The sequence below is a fragment of the Neoarius graeffei genome, chromosome 4 (assembly GCF_027579695.1).
Source record: "Neoarius graeffei isolate fNeoGra1 chromosome 4, fNeoGra1.pri, whole genome shotgun sequence".
Taxonomy (NCBI): domain Eukaryota; kingdom Metazoa; phylum Chordata; class Actinopteri; order Siluriformes; family Ariidae; genus Neoarius; species Neoarius graeffei.
The window spans coordinates 67,072,392-67,089,821 of record NC_083572.1 but is presented as its reverse complement, the minus strand read 5'-3'; the positions used below and the strand labels follow the sequence as shown (position 1 = coordinate 67,089,821).

Sequence of the window (17,430 nt, the reverse complement as noted above, 5' to 3'; positions counted from 1 at the left end):
TTAAAAATTCTAAGAATAAAAAGTTGAAATTGTCTTGACCAATTTAATGAATTGCTGTCCTTGAATATTACTATTTTACTGCCAAATACGACATGTACATTATATTCGTTTCTCTGGGTGAAATTACATTAGCACCCCCTATCGCTCGCTATTAGAAATTACTGCACGGAGGATCTTCCTCCCTTCGGCTCCCATTCACTCCGATTCAAACAGTCTCCGGCACTGGCGGCTCGTGGTTAACATAGACTTCAATGAGAGAGAGGAGGAAAATCCTCCTCTAAGAGGGTGGGACTAGCTAAGAGATCTGACAAGTGCTACAAAATATCAACCAATAGGCTGCAGCCCTAGTTGCGCAATGAACCAATAAGTAGAGGCCTTAGCTGCCTGGGGGGAGGGGTTATCTTATCAAACTTAACTTCTAGATCCGGTGACTCGGGCACTTCGGCAGTCAGAGTGAGAACGGCGAGGTGGAAGTGGATTGACTATGTTATAGATATTCTACGAATAAAGTAATGGAAACAGAGGACGTGGTGAATGTTTTGCTTGCAAAACCCTTCCATGGGCTGAGCTACAGTGAAAAATTAGCCATCAAAGCAGCAGGTAGACCAACCCCTAAAATCGAAATCACAAAACCCAATGGCAAAGGCAGTACAGTGAATGCTACATGGTTTGCTAGGTACACATGGCTCACTGGTAGCGTTACCACCCATCGATTATATTGCTGGCCCTGTTTGCTAATGAACAATGCCAAATCACAAGCGTGGAGTGTTCATGGTTTCAATGATTTAAAAAATCTAGATAGGGCAACCAAACGCCATGAGAAGTGTCAAGACCACGTTGGTGCTGCTATCCGACTGTCCTTACTAGGCACCATGCCAATAGATAGGGTGGTAGACGAGGGTGTGCGGCTGCAAATCCAGCAGCACAATGCTAAAGTGAGTCGCAATAGAGAGGTATTAAAACGTCTGATAGATGCAACAGCCTACCTAGGCATGCAAGAGTTGTCACTGAGGGGACATGAAGAAGGGGGGAATTCGGACAATAAGGGCAATTACAGGGAGCTAGCGGAGGTTATTGCTCGCTATGATCGTGTTCTGGCAGAGCATCTGGAAAGTTCGACTGTCTTCACAGGCATGTCAAAAACAATCCAGAATGATCTAATATCCGCTATAGCTGGTTCAATTAATTCAGAAATCCAAAAGCAACTTAACACGGCACCCTTCTTCTCGTGGCAAATCGACGAGACCACAGACATAAGCTGTCATTCACAGCTGTCTGTCATCTTGCGCTATGTCGATAATCAAGGTACAATTCAGGAACGCTTTCTAGGATTTTTTGATGTGTCCAGTGGTCGCAGTGCACAATCCTTGTTCGATTTCGTGCAGACTGAGTTGTCAGGTTTCAATTTCAAGGATAAACTTGTCGCTCAGACTTACGATGGTGCCGCGGTCATGGCCTCGGACTTGAATGGCCTTCAGGCTAAAGTGAGAGAATTGGCTCCCTGTGCAACGTTTGTCCACTGCTATGCACATCGCTTAAACCTAGTTTTAAGTCAGGGTGTTAAGACCATTCCCCAAGCAAAATACTTCTTTGCTCACTTGGGTGGCTTCACGTCTTTTTTCTCCAAGTCCAGCAAGAGGGTTTCTTTACTCGAGGAGTTCAGTTGCGCCCGCATTCCCCGGAGCGCTCCCACTCGCTGGAACTTTTCCTCTAGGGTCGTGAACACGGTTGCTTCAAATTATGACGAACTACTTCAGATTTTCGAGAACATTACTGAGCGCCCAATGATGGATGATGAGACAATACGTTTAGCTGATGGTTTGAGGTCGAAAATGCAAGAGTTTGAATTTGCGTTTTTACTCTTCACTTTTGAGCAGTTGTTTTCGCACACTGACGTGGTGTTTGACATCTTGCAGCACAAATCCATGGATGTCGCCTTTTGCAAACGGCGAATAGAGAATCTCCTGCAAATATTGGATGAGCTAAAAGTACAGAGCGCCTTTGACAAAATCTACGCCAGGGCTGCCTCTCTAACAGAAGACCCTGACTTGTCTCACAGGGTCAAAAGAAGGCTGCTTAATCCCCGTCAGTCCTACAGAGCACTTTATGATTCCATCCACGACAACTTGCGCACTCAAATAACTCAGCGCTTTCAACACCTCGACCGCTTGCGCTTCATGGAGCTTTTGGATGCGGCGAAATTCGACTCGTTCAAAATATCATTTCCTACGCAGCTACTGTCAAATTTGATGGAGACATATGGCCACCTTTTTGATCAAGAAAAGCTGAGAATCGAACTGCAGCATTTTTATCACAATGCAGAAATAAATTCATCAAGAAAACTTTGCGATGCCCTTGGCTTCATGAAGTCCAGCGGTCTTGATGGGGCGATGCCACAGTTGTACAGGCTCATGTCCCTGATTGGAACAATTGGCGCAACCTCTGCAGGGGTTGAAAGGAGTTTTTCGTGCCTCAAGAGAATTAAAACGTACACACGCAACGCAATGGGGCAGGAGAGATTAAAACATCTGGCCATTATTTCAATTGAAAAAAAGATTCTCAAGACACTCCAAAAAGATCCAGCGTGGTACGATCAGGTCACAGATAGATTTGCAAATCAGACAGCACGGAGAATTGACTTGATATATAAATAGGGAGCCTCAATCAGTTGGCCTGAATCATTCCTTAACATCAATGTTTGTCTTAAACACGGCTATATCCCATGTAAATAGTTGTGAAATAATGTTATTGTTGTTCTTTTACTTGTTGACTGTTGCCAGTTGTTTGACACCGTGGAAAGGATGTTAATGAATTATTCAGGAAAAACTATTATCAACTCAACCTGTGCGTGTAACTATAGCCGGTCCAGCAGGTGCGGTCGCATTGGGGCCCGTGACCTTCAACCAAGCATTCCTTCCTCCCTCACTTTTACAAAAGCCAGCCGCCACTGATTACCACTTATGATTAACAGAAGGTTAACAGAATATACTGTCTGGTATTAATGATATTTTATTAAAATAAATGTATATTATGCACATTGTTATATACCATCATTTTCTGTAACAGCTAACAGAGTATATTAGGCAGCTCAGGTGAAAATTCAAATTCAGCCCAAATTGCTTGAAACTGCTCTCACTGAATTCAGAAATGAATGCAGAACAACATACTTTTTACAGAATTAAAATATGTTTATCCATTCTTGAGATATTACAAATCAAAGATTGAAAAAATGGTTTAATTTTTAGAAAACTGTTGTATTATTATATATGAGGATAACATGGTCCAAAATGGGCCTCATTAATGAATGAGATCAATTGTTTTTTCTTTATAACTTTTCTATTTTTCAAGATATTTACATGGAAATTGGCAGGCACATAGATGGTTGTATACTGAATACAAAGTTTGAAAAATTAGTAAAAACTAATTATGCAAATTAGTATTAATTATGCTAATTAGGTTAAACTGTTAAATCGGTATACTTAATAAAAAAAAGTAATAAAAGATTATTTCTAATACCCTCTTTGTGCTCTATAGGACTTTGTATTTCTCAAAAGTAGGGCCTACTAGTGCTTATATGAAATAATATATATATGTTATTTACCAGCTGGGAGGTCCGTATTGTGAAATACCGTGACCGAGGTCTTGAAAGTACTGACCAAAGCCTTCTGGGCTGAGGTCAGTATTCAAGGCCAAGGTCATGGTATTTTACCATATGGACCGACCTTAAGCTGGTAAATAATATATTTATTTTTTCTTTACCAAATTCTAACAGAAAACGAGAGCGCCCGAAAGGGAAAACCGAGCCGAGCTGCCATTTTGAATCCTCATTCACGGCTGTAATGCAAATTGCTTCCTCCTCGGTATACAACAGTGGCGGCTGGTAGTCTTTCAAACAGGGGAGGCTGGTCGGTTACGATATTTCCAGATTTTAAAAGAAAAAAGAAAAAACATCAATTTTGCCCATACTCTTGCCTCTGATCTGGCTGATTGTTGGCAGGGTCACAAACTGTGAAATAACAGGTTCTTTTGGCCCATTAGCCTACTGTCCAATATACATGATGGTGGTGTTGGGGGGGGGGTGGTTATATTTTAACATTTTATATTTTAAAATTTAGGCATGTTGTTTAAAAATTGATAATTATTGAAAGCAGCTCTTTGTCAGGAACCTCAGCAGTGTGTTCTGGAATAGGCACAAGCACTGACCTTGGGGAGCCAAACATAGAGCTGGGTGCCACACATTTCATTCAATGACACTTTCCCTATATTTTACTTATTTTGACTGAGAAATGTTTTATTGACAATTTTGATAACCCTTCACTTTTAATCCAGGTCTGTAGTGTGAAATGTTCTCGGCTGTGTTTTTGTTTAAAAATGTTTTCCAAATTGTAGCTGTGTTTAATTCATATCCAGAGAAAAATATATATTCCAATATAATATACTCAGCATAAACATTTTAAATAGATTCTATATTTTTGGTCCATCCATGACATATACTAAAGTAGCCTACTGTTGTTGATGTGGGTCACTTGCTGTTAGCCAATTCACTTTCTTGTACCAGGAGAGCTGAAAGGAAGGAGTATTATTCCCTACCTTTTTCACCAAGTCAGTTTGAGGCGTTGGTCTACCCTGCTCTTTAATTTTAATTTTTTCCTCGAAAGGAAGACTGGCAAATGGCTTTGCCAAAATTAAATCAGCAATGCTTGGCATCCGTGCACAGCTTTCTTGCTAGCTGACTAGCCCCCTCAAGTTCAAGTTCAGTCACTCAAATAAATGAAATTTCTGGAACTAAGATCCCACTGCGCAAAGATACGTTGAAACGACGTCTTTTTTGGACGTCGAATGACGGTCCTCTGAAGGTGCAGACTGTAACGCCAGATGACGTCTTTTTCCTGACGTCTATCGAACGTCCGGTATGGACGTGCAGAGGACGCCCATATCACGGCTAATTGTAGTTGAAAAGTGGACGTCTTTTCTACGTCTGTCCGAGGACATCTTTTCTACGTTTAAACTCGATGCATTGTTTACCGTTTCTTCCTCTGTGCATAACTGTAGTCACATTTCAGATGGTGGCATAGCCTGTTCCAGTTAATTTTCATATAACTTAATTGTCTCAGTAGCAGATAACTGAAAATACATACAAAAGTATTTCCAGATCAATTCTGCTGCAGAGCCATACAAAGCTACAGGAAAATTAACCGGTAGGCCAAATAGTCTCCACCTTCTGCAAACATGGGACTACAGTTATACACAGAATTATAATCACAGTTCAATCCATACATTCATTTCCATCTTTACTTGTGTTAACTGGCTCAAACATCTTAAGCTGCTCTGTGCATAACTATGTCATTAGTGTTACAATTAATTTTCCTTAAGGCTCATTTGACTCAGCAGCTATGGAAATGCATTAAGGTGTAAAGCATTCCAGCTCTGCTGAGCCAAATGAAACTACAGGAAAATAGCAGGCTAGCCTACAGCTAGCAGGTTCTCCAACTTAACCTACATTACATCAGCTCTTTGGCGTTTATGGAAAGATACATTATCCTACAAATAAATGCACTTACATTTGCACAGAGTGTATGTGAAAGGTTAAGACACAAAACCAACTGCAAAATAGTTTTTTTTAATATAACTTTAAATCAAATGAAGTCAAAACAACATAGTAAGGGATTTGGACTGAATGTTAATCATATAAAATATATATACACACACAGCATGATCTACTGTATAAAGTGATAACTGAACAGTTCAGAAACCCTCCATGTCCATTTATAGACAATAAAATTACAATTCAATCCTCACTCATGTCTCTTTTTTATTCTGTTTTAATACTGGCAAAACAGGCCAACTTGCCAACTCGTGGGGAAAAAAAAAAAGACGCGATGGATTAAGTGAAAAGGTCCTTAGTCTTCAGTCCTCTTAGCATTGTGTCCTCCACCTCCTCGTCTTTGAGGTGCATGTTTAAGGTGTTCAGATCAGCAGAAGAAACAATTAGAACCGTGCGGCCATTTGCTTCTTCATCTCCAGCACAGAAGAAAAGTTCCTCTGCATCGCGAGAAACGTTAGCAGTGTTGTTGGCCAATCAGAGTGGCGTTTACTATTGGGCTGCGTCGACGCGGTTGGCCAATCAGAGAGGCGTTGACTGGTTGAACTCAAGTTGAACTCAAATAGACAACAAATTAAACAGATAAAATATAATGTAAATGGTATGTAATCACATATAAATAGGCTATATTAAAATTCATGGACAATATTAATAACAATGTTGATATTTGTAATATTATTATTTATATTTATAGTTTGTAATAAAATGTATTTAAATTAAAAATAGGTTATATATGTAATTTTCCTGCACCTGTTTTAGACGTCTTGATGACGTCCAAAAAAGTCACCTTGTCTGACGTTAAAATTTTCAACTACATATTGACGTCCAAATAGGGTCATAGTTAGACGTCTAAATAGCAGACCTAGTTTGCATGTCATTTAGAAGTCCAGAATTGGTCTTGGACAGACGGACGCAATAAAGACATGATCTGCACGTCCTGGGTGCGATTTGCTGGGGGGGATCATCCCCCCCTCTGGTTTTTATCTCTGCTGAAAAAAAATCCTCGGGGGACAACCTCGTCAATAAAACAAACCAAAAAAAAAAAAAAGTTGACATGACAGGCATGTTGTGACACAGTTTTCTATGGTCTACATTGCACTTACTTTCAAAATATGGTCTACATTGCACTCATTTTCAAAATGACCCGAAGTGGCAGCTTTGATGTTCACGAACGTCCCCAGCAAATAGATACATTGTAGATAATAACAATATCCAGAGTGTGAACGTGGATTTAGTGCCATGAATCACATCCTTACTGATGAGCGCAACAGAATGAATGTATCCACACTGACAGCCTTCTTTTCCTCGCTGTCAATGGGCCAGGCCAGACGTGCGTTCCTTCCCTGCTGAGAAATTCGCAGAAATGTGGATTAAAGAAGGGCGAAACGCGGCGGATAGTGCACCGACGGGAAAGCAGAAAAGGCCACATGAACTGCGCCATCAGAGCAAACTGTTCATTTAGTATTCATGTATTTTAGTGATTTTCGAGTCACTGTCCATTTAATCCGGAGGGAGAGAAACATCACAGCAACGCGACAAGCAATGCAAACTTTGTTGTGTGTTAGTGTATTTAGTCAGAGAGATAGGAAGATGAATTTACTATCTCTGGTTTAGTGTTCGTTTTCATTTAGTGTTTGTGGCAGCGGGGGTGTGGTCAAGCATCGGTCTGTGACAGAAGGACGGCAGGACAGAACTGATTTCACACAACTCGCATTTATTCAGCTTTTCAGCTTCTATCTTCACACACGCACACACATCAGTCGTCTAGTTGTGGAGAGAGCTCCCGCTGCTCTCGCTCTCTCTCCTTAAATAGGGCGCGGTCACTGGGAAGACACGCAAACACATGAATTAACGACAGGTGTAGTGATTCTGCCACTTACCTTCCCTGACTCCGCCCTCCTGTCACAGACCGATGCTTGACCACGCCCCCGCTGCCACAGTGTTATTCATTTGATATTATCGGATGTTATTGAGCTGTTAGCCTATTGTTACCTTAATTTTGTGACGTTTCATGATTAAAAAAAAAAACATCCCCCCTTCTGGTTTTTTGATAAATCGCACCCTGTGCACGTCCATACGACGTCTAATGTTTAGTGGGATAGCAAACTTGACAACACTATATTTACACTTTATTTACAATGAAAATATATACAAACTAAAAAAGCTGGTAGAAACCGTATGTAATGAATGAAATTGAAATGTAAGCTGATCTCTTACAATACACCACAGCACTTCCGATTCCGCATGGGACTGAACTGAAATTCACCGCTGCCTGTCTATAGTTGAAACGAGCTGTCAATCAAAGAAAATATCCGGCCGCTTTCACCAATCACCAGTCTCCTCGCGGAAAGCTTCGCCATGTCCCTCCCATGTGAGGCTCGGAGTCCGTAGGCGGGCATTTTCGCAGTATTTGTCCAATAACCGTCTTGCATTTTGAGATTGAAAAACGCATAGCTCCCAAATGCCGTTGAAGTCCACTGAGGCTGGGAGTCCGTGAGACTCCGTGGGCGGGCGTTTTCGCAGTATTTGTCCAAGAACCATCTAATCTGTTTGTCGGCGCAGAATTCGGGGGATTGGTGATCCTCTCCCCATCTTTACTTCTGAGAGCCGCTGCCACTCCAAGATGCTCTTTTTATACCCAGTTATGTTAATGACCTATTGCCAATTGACCTAATGAGTTGCAATTTGGTCCTCCAGCTGTTCCTTTTTTGTACCTTTAACTTTTCCAGCCTCTTATTGCCCCTGTCCCAACTTTTTGAGATGTGTTGCTGTCATGAAATTTCAAATGAGCCAATATTTGGCATGAAATTTCAAAATGTCTCACTTTTGACATTTGATATGTTGTCTATGTTCTATTGTGAATACAATATCAGTTTTTGAGATTTGTAAATTATTGCATTCCGTTTTTATTTACAATTTGTACTTTGTCCCAACTTTTTTGGAATCGGGGTGGTATATTTCTATGATTCTGGATCTGAAATAGCAATAAAGGTCAGCTATAACATAAGCCTAGCGCAATTCATCCTACACGATGTTCATCATTTTTAGAGGAGGCTGAGCCTCCCTCATTGTCTTAGAGCAATCGCCCGTGGTATACAAGTGCACTTCCATGGCAGGAAAAAAACTACATTTTGCTAGTCTGGCTAACGCGACTTCAAAGCTCTGCGAGCATTTGGTCTGGCAAAGATATTAAGCCCAACCGTTTCCCAAAGGCGTGGTTGACCCGCCTCCCTGAAATGCCTCAGTTTGCTACTGGTCGAAGCCAGAAAAGGCTGTGACGAAGCTTAAACCAATCACATCACTCTTTCCTCTGACGTATGTGACGCGACAGAAACTGCTTGAGTAACAGGAAGAAGGTAAATACCTCCAGGGCTGCTCTTTGCTCCGTTTTCAATGAGAACTTCCCATTGAATGCTTTCAATACAGCATCTACCGCTGTGTCAAAGGCTTGCCGCTGCTCCATGTTCGTAATGTTTCTAGTGAATGAAGCGCTTCCGGCATAGATTGTGTAAACAATCTATGGCTTCCGGTCGCAGTTCTACTACATCACTGCCTTGAACATGCCTCTACCCAGGGCCGTTGGAGATGCTCAAAGTTGATTGGCTCCCGATTTTTCGGGAGCTTGGAAGAGCTGGAGATAGCTTGCCTTGCCAGACTAAGCTCGCAACAGGCCCTCGTGTTGCGTCACACTTAGGATGGGCGGGCCCAGGCTAACATTTTGCTGCCTATGTAGTCCCTTATTTTTACAAAATTGAGTCATTCAGGATTCAGCCATGTTTTTTCTCGGCATTAGCAACAGTTATAGGTTTTTAGCTTTCTCCTGAAATGTTTTATTTTATTTCTTCTTCCTCAGGGTAGTAAAACTCGCTTTCACTGTGAAGACTGTCATTATCGTTATCCATGCTGTAAAATTAATGCTATTATGCTGAGAAATGCTGGCAAAAATTTATAAGATTTTTTAATAAAAATCTTATAAATAAATCTTATAAAAAAGATAAATGTTGACAAAAATTGCTACTATGTTTGTTGTTGTTGTGAACGAGCGAGTTGCCAGAGGTCTGTAACCAGGGTCCGTAACTGGGGTCCGTACTGTAGGATACGGACCCACTCGCCAGCCAATCAGAGCGCAGGATTTGATGAAAACTGCACCGTGAAAAAAATAAAAATGATTATTTTGATTAATATTCAAAGCTTTCAAGGAGAACCTTGAAAAAACTGTGTGAGCCACATTCAATAAACAATTCCAGTTAATTGAACTGCAATTGACACTTGCGTTTCTACAGTAACTTCTGTTTTTTTTAAATATCATTCCAACCACTAAGATCTCAATATTTTTCATCAAAACAACTACAGTTACTTTCTAAAATAGTTATTTATTTAGATGAATCAGTTTGATTTGAGGCGGCACGGTGGTGTAGTGGTTAGCGCTGTCGCCTCACAGCAAGAAGGTCCTGGGTTCGAGCCCCGGGGCCGGCGAGGGCCTTTCTGTGCGGAGTTTGCATGTTCTCCCCGTGTCCGCGTGGGTTTCCTCCGGGTGCTCCGGTTTCCCCCACAGTCCAAAGACATGCAGGTTAGGTTAACTGGTGACTCTAAATTGACTGTAGGTGTGAATGTGAGTGTGAATGGTTGTCTGTGTCTATGTGTCAGCCCTGTGATGACCTGGCGACTTGTCCAGGGTGTACCCCGCCTTTCGCCCATAGTCAGCTGGGATAGGCTCCAGCTTGCCTGCGACCCTGTAGAAGGATAAAGCGGCTAGAGATAATGAGATGAGATGAGTTTGATTTGAAAAAAATAAGTAGGTAAAGCTATGAAAACTCACTTCAAAGTCTTCTGTGAATCATAACCTCAAAACTAGCTGAGGGAAAATTTTGCTGACTGTTTCTTCAGAAACAGTGAGAGCGAGAAAATATCCCTATAAAAGTTATCTGACTGATATTCATGAGTAATCCAGTCAGAAAATGATCAGAAGAGAGAGAGCCTGACCACTTTCCCGTGACTCAAAAAGCACAGGCAGTTTCCTGACGTTGTGCGCACAGAGAGTGAACTCTGTTGTACCAACTTCAACCTGCTGTTACTCCCAAAGTAATGAACAAATCTTAACGAGATAAATTTATTTGGAAAGCAGAGATTATAAGCTTTTTAATGATAGTGTTGGCAGCACGGTGGTGTAGTGGTTAGTGCTGTCGCCTCACAGCAAGAAGGTCCGGGTTCGAGCCCCGTGGCCGGCGAGGGCCTTTCTGTGCGGAGTTTGCATGTTCTCCCTGTGTCCGCGTGGGTTTCCTCCGGGTGCTCCGGTTTCCCCCACAGTCCAAAGACATGCAGGTTAGGTTAACTGGTGACTCTAAATTGACCCTAGGTGTGAGTGTGAATGGTTGTCTGTGTCTATGTGTCAGCCCTGTGATGACCTGGCGACTTGTCCAGGGTATGCCCCGCCTTTCGCCCGTAGTCAGCTGGGATAGGCTCCAGCTTGCCTGTGACCCTGTAGGACAGGATAAAGCGGCTAGAGATAATGAGATGAGATGATAGTGTTCATGATAGAAAATATTCAAGAGTTAAGCAATGACAGATTTGGAAACTTTGAGCGTCTGCATGCACAATTTTCATAGCATGGCCGGCGAGCATCTGATATGCCTGAGTATAGCATGAAAGAGACTCATTTTTCCATTACAGTTATTTAATGTAACTGCTAAGTTCACTTTGTCACTTCCCAAGAAAATATTACATTTCTAGTGTACACTTTATTGATTAGGCAGTACTGATAAGTACAGTGGGTTATTATGTATAAGGATATTATGTGTATAATAAGAGGTGGGCACTTCTTTCTTAATATGAGGGGTTGAGCTGCATCAAACTACCACTAAGTCTCTATGGCAATTTATTAGATTTACTTTATTTGCTAGTTTTCCTTTTAAATGCACATTGATCTGATGCCTTCGCTCTCAAGAATAAAAGCAGAAATGTCAATTGTTTCATTAAAAGTGAATGAAGTGAATAGACTGAAGTATAATACAAAGGCAAACTCTAAAATTGTTCCACAATTTAAAGCAAAATGATTGTACTTTATACTGTGGGTTATAAACACTTATTGTCATTACAATAAATATTTGAGAAACACAAATAGTGGTAGTTACAGTGTGTATAATAGTGACAATAATGGCTAAATCTTGTTGAAAACATTGCAACTACCTATATGTTTAAAATATGGGGGCTTTACTCGAGATTACTGAGACAGTGCTAAAGTCCTTTGCCTAGAGCAGGAAAGGCATATTTGGCCACAAAATGTTATTCTTTTCTTAAAGGGGGCATATTGTGAAAAACTCACTTTTTCATTGCTTGTGCACATACATTTGGGTATCTGGAGCCTACCAAACCACAAGCTCTGAAATAAAACAACTCAGCCTATTTCGTTTTTGGTTGCCTATTTCACAAAACGTGCTTCAAAACGTCATTCAGATTTGGCTCCTTTTTCTGTGTTATGAGCTCATTAGAATTATACCACCCCCTCATTTCAGTATCTCCAATCATGGATTGAGAACTGCCTTTGTGAATTAATATTCATGAGGAAAGTGCTATCTGAATGCTGGCAGAAGAAGGGGGTAGGTTGAGGGATATGTTGAGAAGGGAGATGTGGTGCTTTATCCTTGTGGTATTTTGGCCAAAGCATGTTACAGACATTTCATTAAGATCTCAGAGAACAGTTTCAGCTTGTGGAAAACGGATATAATATGTCACCTTTAATATTAGTATAGTGCTGTTATCGAAAGTAATACACAGGGACTGGTATGATACAGCCCAATGCAAGCTGGAATGGATTATTGTCCGACAAAAGCATGGCCCAAAGTGTTTTATTCCTCTTTTACTAAAATGTTTTGCTGATGATTACAATATTTCATTTATTAGTGAATGACACACTCAACCATAGCAGAAAATTTACTGACTGATACAAAGCGCTGATGCCCAAGACGTCTTTCATAAAGGAAATACACGTCTTCTAACAGAAAACTTCAGCATATCACCTCTGTTTTACAAGTCCGCGTGTATGAAGTGTTACTATCGAAACAATTCTGTATAAGAATGAGTAAATTAATGTCAACCTATAATTTGAATTAAAACAAGACCTATGGATAGAGCTGTGCTTTTATAGAAAAATCAAGACCTCACCAATCAGAATTGAGAATTCAACATCACTGTAGTAGAAACAAATTTAATGAGTTCATTTATTTATATACAACCCCGATTCCAAAAAAGTTGGGACAAAGTACAAATTGTAAATAAAAACGGAATGCAATAATTTACAAATCTCAAAAACTGATATTGTATTCGCAATAGAACATAGACAACATATCAGATGTCAAAAGTGAAACATTTTGAAATTTCATGCCAAATATTGGCTCATTTGAAATTTCATGACAGCAATACATCTCAAAAAAGTTGGGACAGGGGCAATAAGAGGCTGGAAAAGTTAAAGGTACAAAAAAGGAACAGCTGGAGGACCAAATTGCAACTCATTAGGTCAATTGGCAATAGGTCATTAACATGACTGGGTATAAAAAGAGCATCTTGGAGTGGCAGCAGCTCTCAGAAGTAAAGATGGGAAGAGGATCACCAATTCCCCTAATTCTGCGCCGACAAATAGCGGAGCAATATCAGAAAGGAGTTCGACAGTGTAAAATTGCAAAGAGTTTGAACATATCATCATCTACAGTGCATAATATCATCAAAAGATTCAGAGAATCTGGAAGAATCTCTGTGCGTAAGGGTCAAGGCCGGAAAACCATACTGGGTGACCATGATCTTCGGGCCCTTAGACGGTACTGCATCACATACAGGCATGCTTCTGTATTGGAAATCACAAAATGGGCTCAGGAATATTTCCAGAGAACATTATCTGTGAACACAATTCACCATGCCATCCGTCGTTGCCAGCTAAAACTCTATTGTTGAAAGAAGAAGCCATATCTAAACATGATCCAGAAGCGCAGACGTCTTCTCTGGGCCAAGGCTCATTTAAAATGGACTGTGGCAAAGTGGAAAACTGTTCTGTGGTCAGACGAATCAAAATTTGAAGTTCTTTATGGAAATCAGGGACGCCGTGTCATTCGGACTAAAGAGGAGAAGGACGACCCAAGTTGTTATCAGCGCTCAGTTCAGAAGCCTGCATCTCTGATGGTATGGGGTTGCATTAGTGCATGTGGCATGGGCAGCTTACACATCTGGAAAGACACCATCAATGCTGAAAGGTATATCCAGGTTCTAGAGCAACATATGCTCCCATCCAGATGACGTCTCTTTCAGGGAAGACCTTGCATTTTTCAACATGACAATGCCAAACCACATACTGCATCAATTACAGCATCATGGCTGCGTAGAAGAAGGGTCCGGGTACTGAACTGGCCAGCCTGCAGTCCAGATCTTTCACCCATAGAAAACATTTGGCGCATCATAAAAAAGAAGATACGACAAAAAAGACCTAAGATAGTTGAGCAACTAGAATCCTACATTAGACAAGAATGGGTTAACATTCCTATCCCTAAACTTGAGCAACTTGTCTCCTCAGTCCCCAGACGTTTACAGACTGTTGTAAAGAGAAAAGGGGATGTCTCACAGTGGTAAACATGGCCTTGTTCCAACTTTTTTGAGATGTGTTGTTGTCATGAAATTTAAAATCACCTAATTTTTCTCTTTAAATGATACATTTTCTCAGTTTAAACATTTGATATGTCATCTATGTTCTATTCTGAATAAAATATGGAATTTTGAAACTTCCACATCATTGCATTCCGTTTTTATTTACAATTTGTACTTTGTCCCAACTTTTTTGGAATCAGGGTTGTATTTGTGATTTGTTTTCATTTCAAGGACTGTGAGTAAATTCACTATGATTCCATTGCATTACTGCTGTGGGCATATAAGGATGGTCCATGACCTTTTCAGTTATTGATTTGCTCCATGACCCTTCTGTCCTGCTTCTATCAGGCCTAGACAACCATGTGTCCCCCACAAAAAGACCAGCTGTAGAGCTGTATCTTATTGTGTATGCCATTTATTTAAAGGCATTGCTTAGGAAAGGATTTGGTTTGTTCTAGAACTGAAGTATTGAGCACATGAATGATCTGTGGGTGTTGCTTGGGTGTTGTTATGGCTGATTTATTAGAACCAGCTGAAAAATACAGTTGTGGCTTGCTTGTACGGTACATGTAAAGACGCTTTACAATATTTCAGATATTAGGTTTTTCTATTTATAGAAGTAGTTCCCTTAACAGAAAAAAAGCAATTGCAGTAAAAGTATCTGTAGGCATGCATTGTTTTATTACCTTGCCTAAAAGATTAGGTTGGTGACAAAAGCCTTCAAGCTATCCTGCCTGAATTATTTTGAAAGGAACAATTACCTTTTCATAACTGGAAAGGTTTAATGGTTTAAGTAATGTGCAAAGTAATGCACACAATTTCTGAAGCAGTCAGTGTGCTCTCTGAATTTTCATCATGATGGCTATGTCCATTCTGATTACTTTTTCTCTCCAGCCAAAAGTTAATGGATTGCTCCATTAAATTGCTTCATTTGGACACAGGCACATCCAGTGACAGTATAATTCAAATGCTACTGAATGCCAAATCAGTTGCCCTTTGGTCAGTGTAATATACACATCTCATTTTTATTACTGTGTATTTTGAACTGTTTTTTCTTTGAGGTTTCTTTCTTTCTTTCTTTTTTTGATTGGTGGAGACAATACTTTTGGACAAGAGTTGGTTCTGTATTTACTACCTTGGGTTACCAAATAACAGGAAAATAGTATACTAGTGTTAAATGATGTGAACAGCTGATTCAGCTGACTACATATAAATATATAACTATAAAAATAATAGCACATGTTTCTCTGCACTAAGGTTAAGTGTGTAGAGAAGGACATGCAACGCCATCACCTAAGAGTAAGGCTTCAAATGAAACAAACTGAAAACCGGAACAGAGTAAGTCCTTTGGAGTTTCTCTGGCACACAGAGCTATTAGTCTCTGGGGAAACTACACCTTCAGAGGAAACAGGCTCAGCTCTTTAAAGCCCCTGAGTGGCACAAAGTGCAGGAGGTGAGGACTGTGCTACTCTGTCACAGCCTGTGACACCACTGAGACCCGCAAAGCCCCTCTGTGATGCCTCTTTTAATGTGAATGAATTTCTCTAAAGGCTGAAAGCTAGTGAGTGGAGTGGAGTGTGTGTAGGCGTGCTCTGACTCGGCAGGAGAACTATGTGTTTGTGGAGAAGGTGAGACAATGATGTGTGGTTAAAGAGAGTATGTTATCACTATGGATTAGACTCGCACACAGCTCCAATTTAAAATGGTATGACCAAATTTTCATTGCCAGTATAGATGTTAGAACAGTAGTACTGAAATCCGGGACGCCGTGTCATTCGGACTAAAGAGGAGCACCTACTTAAAGTCATCAGATTTCTCTGCTGTAGGATGGAGTGCTAATTTCAAATATCATTTCAATTTTATATAGGGAACACAGTAAGTAATCAATATATTCCTAATTTTCAATCCTTTTAATATATAATTTTTGGACCTATAATAATCAATTATATAATTTCAAAAATGCTTTAAAAAAACAAAATTTTCTTTATTTGAGGCTTTGGTTTACATTTTTACCACCACGAAATTAGCTCCTCCTCCTGCTGATGTGCTCGATTGTTTGTTTGTTTGTTTGTTTGTTTTAATGAAATGACAATTCATTTGATGCAGTTTCAGCAGAGAAGATGGGGTTTGGTGGAGGAAGAATAAGTGTTGTCAGTGTTCTCATTGCAAAAACCTCACAGACAGCAGACTCTAAAAATGACAAATATGGAGAAAACCTAAAGAATTTCCATGAACTGGAGTCCTCAAAAGTCTTATACTACATACAACTTTCAACAATTGAAATGGACAATGTCTGATGGGTAAAAAAGAATTGCCACGGTTACCACAATTGTGACCTACATTTGAGTCCTGCATGCATGACACGTGGTGTCTTTTTCATTTCGCTTAAAATATAGTTACATTTGAAGCCAGTCCTTTGTATTAACATCTTAAAGTAAACATTGGATAACTCCAACTCAAATGAATACACATCTGTCTGGTGTAATTATAAAAGAACAGAGAGAAAATTAATCTTGCTTCCACCCTCATGTATTAACAGACCTGTTCCATTCATCATCCAGGGTATGAAGGCAGGGGCATCAGAAATGTAATAGTTTTAAAGAAGCACTTATAAGGGTTTGGAAATTTCAACACTTTCCTTTTATCAAATGGTTCAACATTTTTAAAAAGATGGTTTAATTAAATTCACTCAGAAAATTATAATATGCAGTGGAGTGGATAATTAAGGCATCAACTTGTGTTCCATTTTACTGCCAAATGCTTCATGTTGACCCAGTGAATTAGGAGCATCCTAATTTTGTAATCATTGTAAATTTCTGAATTTTTAATTGAACAGGCTATGATGGCAAAACCAGCTGACCTGTCCTGGAAAAAGTTACAATGCTCACAAAAATATACTTATAGATCTCTGTGTAAACAAGTAGCATATTCAAAAACTAATTATACTACTTTATGAAATATTCAATTATTTAGCACTATTTAAAGAATGAAAATATATAGTGGATATAAAAATTTACACACTTCTGTTAAACTGCAGATGTAAAATTTGTGACGTAAAAAAACAAACAAAGATAAATCATGTCAGACAATTTTCCCCCTTTACAGTGATACAGGAATCAATAAAATTCAAATGAAAAACAAGCAAATGTTTTAAGGGGGAAAAAGATAAAAGATACAATAACCTGATTGTACAAGTGTAT

At 39.8% G+C, this 17,430-nt stretch overlaps 1 protein-coding gene across 1 annotated transcript in view; it reads left to right on the top strand.

Annotated features, from left to right (window-relative positions):
* Window positions 1-17,430, top strand: part of LOC132885162 (metabotropic glutamate receptor 4-like) — a 320,710-nt gene that overhangs the window by 248,913 nt on the left and 54,367 nt on the right. The window lies entirely within an intron of this gene.